Genomic DNA, 5342 nt, shown 5'->3' on the forward strand with positions numbered 1-5342 from the left:
AAAAACTGGGCAAAAAACGAAAAGCCAAAAAACCATGAAAAACTCATCTAAAACTCGTAAACGTGTATAAAAAATATCCCGAGGGAGCACCCAAAACACGATGCGTGGTGGCGACTGACAGCGTGCCAAGTGGTTCGTCCTTAGCCAACCTTAGTCACTCTCTCAGATTGGCTATGGAGGTTGGTATGTCTGTATCTTTTGGATTTCGAGATCCAAATCTCATAAATTTTACAAGTTCTAGGCAAAGTGCTCTCCGATTACAACCCATATATTGGATTGCTAAGACTAAGGTCGTGTTTGGTTGTTGGCCTGGTAAGCTATCAACAAAAAGTTGCCATCAATGGTTGAGGTGTGGATTCTGGTCAATCGCAGTGAAGGTTTTAGATCCGCTCGCATGGGCCACGACGTCGGTCGTTTGGCTATGGCAACGGTTGTTTCTCCTGGAAAAGAAACATGAACAAAGATGACCTTGACTCTTCCAACAACGCATCGGCGATGGCTACTCGTTGGGATGCGACGGCGGGGGAGCTGCAAAATTCATAGCATGGAGTTGTTTGGGTGGAAAAGAACCAGATCTCCTCTGGATTTGGAGGTGATAGCAGCGCCCACCATGCGGTTGAATCCCCCCCGCATCGACCTCCTGCTTGTGAGAAGAACATCCAGGTGCCTTCTACCAAGAACCCTGACTCCTGCCTCGCGGTTAGACATGCACAAGCGCCCGGATCTAGGGACAACTTTAAAAGGTCAGAGCCGTTGCTCCACAATAGTACACCATTCTGCAGTCTACGTCTAGCCCAGTACCTTTGCACTCAGTCAGCAAAACCCTCTCTGCGACATTGTCGTCCAATAATGTTGACTAAGCTTTGGCCATCGCATATGGGGTAACGCCCTAGTGCAATTTTGAGGGACAATGAACCTTAACAGAGTAACACACACACACACACACACACACACACACACACTTTCAATAATATATATCGTATATCATGAAAAATATATAGGCATGAACATCATTATTTTTAATTTTATAGTTAGCAAATAAAGTCTCCATACACCATGTAATATAATGTATTTAACTATAAAATAACTATTGAATAGATACAACGTGGTGAAGTGTTCCCAGGAGGGGGGAGGGCAAATCCCCCCTTTCTTTATACTCCCTCCTTCCCAATATGTAGGGTGTATTAGGTTGTAGCACGAAAATTAACTTACGTCGTTTGTTACTTCACAAACGAGAAAATTGCGCGGGAGAGAAAGGGAGGTGGGTTCGTGGGCAGAATGGGTTGAAGGAGAGAGAGACGAGTGCGTGCTCGTGCGAGCTAACCGCATGAGAGGGTGGTCACCGTATTTTTTTCCCTGAAAACTAGCAATCGATAGCAGAGGATGTAACTGTGCGCCTTATATTATGGAATTGCATGCAATTCCTAATACGCCCTACATATTGGGAAGGAGGGAGTAATTTTTTTAAGTATGTTGATATATTAGGCCCTTACTTAAGATGGCCCCTAGGCCGCCACACCTTTTGCCATGGCCTAGGACCGGCCCTACATCGCCTTCAGAGTTGCAGCTGCGGTTGGGCTCTACTGTGCAGCCGGTTGCTGCCATGGCGTTCGACTTCGCCGAGTCTCGCAAGCGCCAGGATCGCCCAACCCCGAAGGGGCTCCGGTGCCACCACCTTTGCCGGCGAGCCCGGACACCAGCTCTGTTGACGATGATCTCGGGGTTTGATTGGTATTTAGTACGGAAGAAGGCCCGGAAGATTGCTTCGTTAAGATTGCTTTTGCCTATTAGTGTCCTTGATTTGGTTATGTCTTGCACTTATTAGTTCCCTCGATTTGAGGATCTTTTCCAAGTTCTTTTATATGTAGCGTGTTAAGTGTGAGCGTTTTGGGCCAACTAGCTAGTGCTGATCGGTTCAAGTTCTACTACCTCTGTCCAGGTTTATTGGTCCCCATTGTATTCCGTGCCAAATTTTAATCATAGATTAAACTAATAAAATGTTCGCGCATGTCACCAAATATTATATTTTTGAAAACTATGTTCAAATACGAATCCAATGAGATAATTTTTTTTGACATGCATTAACATTTTGTTAGTTAAATCTTTAGTCAAAATTTAGCACAAACTACAAAGAGGATCTATAAACCAGGACGGAGGTACGTAGTATCTGTGTTAGTTTGTGTTAGCATGTAACGTTCGTGTGTTAATTAGTACTAGTACTTTATAATTCCCTATGACAGTGTGTCAGAATGTGTGGCTGCATGCATGCTTTCGTTTGGCTGGATCAAGCATGAGTTATATAAAGCCCCCAAGTATATATGTTAAAGGGTAGAAAAATAACAGTCGCAGTAAGTAACCACCAATAATTTTTTGAGCCATCACACATTCTTGAGTCACCTAGTAGTTGTAAGATTGTTCTCATACACTAGACTCTGAGTGTATCATAATGTCCATGGTAAATCTTTAACAACATCCATTACAAGCTACTTCCTTCGTTTTAAAATAGATGACTCAACTTTCTACTAACTTTAGTACAAAGTTACTATAAAGTTGGGTTATCTATTTTGAAACAAAGGGAGTAGATGATAAATATGGCAGACCAATAAGCAAGCAAACAAAATATAGAAAGAAAAGTCTAAACTAAACTGTAAATTTGTAATCCAAGTCTAAATTGAGCCCTGCTTTAAAATCCCTGGAACCGGCACTCCCTATCCTTTCTGATCCCAGTCAATCATATCCCGGCCGTTCTCACTTGAAAATTCGTTTGGCTCAGAAAATGCTTACGTGACAGAGGATCAAACTCGTACGAGGCGTTCCCGGGAGCACTGCGACTGCTGCTTCCTTCATGCGGGCGTGCAGCGGTCACCGTGTTGCGTACGTCGCGTGCCGCATCGAGGACATGCATGCCTTGGCACGTCCTCGTCGACAAGGTGGCCGCCGCCTTGGGCCTGCGCCGCACCTACCACTCCACGGGCGTCTAGCGCGCCATCCGCATCCCTGAGCTAGCTCGACGCCAACATAGACGAGCGCCGCTGCCAGGGCCGTCGACGAGATAAGGTCAGCACGGCGCATCTCGCATCGCAAGATCGAACGGTTGGTGTGTCCGCCCGGTCGATGCCACGGCCCGTGGCGGCGTTCTTGAACCGGGTAGTCCCCACCGCCTCGTCGCCGTGACATGCATCGACGCCGTTGGGCCTGATGGAGGACCAAGAATGCAACATAGCCGCCGCGTCGACGAGGCCTTCGTCTTCGACTCCGCAGCCGGTAATGCGCCCATCTTCGCCGCCATGCCTGCCGCCGCCGTCGTCTAATCCAAACACACTTCGTCGATACGATACCTATAAATACAAGACATGGTGTACGAGTCTTTCTTAAACTAACTGTCATGCATAGGCAGAAACGCACAGCTCAATCACCATTAATGGTCAACGCGGAGGTTGATCATGACCTCAGGTAGTAGGTGCGGCTACGATCAAGCTCTTAAGGACTCGCAGCAACGATGCAGCGAATGATGAGCTCAGGTTATTTACTTGCTCGTCTTTATTTAGTCCACCCCTACAAGCCCGTGCCCACGGTTAGACCTAGCTGCGCTCGGCACGCATTCCGGTGCATTCCTTCTCGACGTGCCCATGGTCATGGTCAGACCTGGTTGGGGTGGAACGAGATTCTTAGGGAAGTTCTACTGCAGAGGGACGTCGTTGGCGCTGCACGGTCCATCACGCATCCATGGATACTCGCGGGAACTACAGCCAACGCTAGCTTTCGCTCAGGTGGAAACAAAAGTATGGGCCCAGTCTGACGCTACCCATCATCGCTCTCGCCTCGGTCCATCGCCATCGTTTTCTTAAAGAAAAAAACTCCATCACCATCCTCGTCGGTCAGTCGCTCTTGTATCTCCCTAGGGTTCGCTACGTCGGCTGTGAAGAGCAGCCGCTGCTCCATCAGGGCGCGAGCAGCGTAACCGTGGAGGGGCGGAGCCAGCCGTTGCCCCGTCCAAGGCGTGACGCTGCCTAGCCGTTGAGGCGGCGGAGTCAGCCGCGGCCGTGTACAGGGTGCGACGCCACCGGAGCCGTCGAGACCGTTGAGCCACGGACCAAGCATCGTCGCCGCCGCCGATTCTTCTCGGAAGATTGCTCTGCTGCTTGACTCGTGTTGCATTGGTTCGGTGCTTGCTTTCCTTGCCTGAAGTTTCAGTCGTGCAGACAACCAGCAACAACAGAGAAGCGGCAACACTCAGGCGAAATGCCAACCTGAGCTTGTAATTTATTTGAATTGAGTGTATGCTTCAGTGAATAGTGTGACTGAATGTCGTATCCAGATTGTAATCATGTGAGTGGAGTTTAGTGAATTTGAGTGTGATTATTGTTACAAAATATTGAATGTGAATCACTGAAGTTCTGTGTACTCTGACTATTGTATTGTTCTGATATAAGATTGTCCATTCGAGAGCATAATACTGATGTTGTTAATTACAGAGGATAGCACCTGTTGTTGACAATTTGAGAACATGTTCTTCCAGGAATACAATGATTTGCAAGTCATAATGCTTGTTTTGGCTGCTGAATGTACAAGGAGCATGCATAGAGAACTTGCAGGTGCATTGAACAAAAGAGATGCCAAGGAGTTGAACAAAAGACAACTTGCAGGTGCAAAAGGAATTGAGTAACTAGAACATAGAACTGAACTGAATGGCCAAATTTGCCAACACCATGCTTGTTTGTGCTCTCATTTAAGTACAGAGCACATGATTGCCCAAAAACAGTAGTACTTCTCCATGACCCAGTAAACACATCATCTGTGTGATTGGTCCCTGGAAATTAAATAACTAAGTATGTTTTATGTTCAATCAGAGAACAATTTCTGTGATTGCCAAAAACAGCAGCCGTCTCCGTCCGGTGCCGGGGATCTCCTTCCGATCAACTAGCAGGTTGCTTCTTCCATCAGAAAAGGGAAATTTGATCAATTTCTGAAGTAATATGATGGTGAAGTTCAATCAATTTCAGAGTTTTATTCGTGTGTTAGATGTCAGAGAAAGGACTATGGAGACTTACTGAGATTGACCAGCAGAGCAGCCGTCCCAGCCGCCTGTTGGGATCTTCTTCCGCTCAACTTCGCCGCCGTTCTGTACTTCCGGCGCCTTTTTTTTCCCTCGCTAGCGTCGGACTGGGCCGCATCAATAATACTAGACTTACGGAAAGAAATTACGCGCTGGTGTTACGAACATAGACGTGGACTCGTGCGGGTGGCTAGCGTCAACAGACGGAGCCTAATGATTTGGCGCACTGCTGTGAAAACAGGATGCATGATATTCTGAGCCAACTGTTGACCCTAGCCATCCGCAG

The sequence above is a fragment of the Triticum dicoccoides genome, chromosome 1B, assembly GCF_002162155.2.
Source record: "Triticum dicoccoides isolate Atlit2015 ecotype Zavitan chromosome 1B, WEW_v2.0, whole genome shotgun sequence".
NCBI lineage: Eukaryota > Viridiplantae > Streptophyta > Magnoliopsida > Poales > Poaceae > Triticum > Triticum dicoccoides.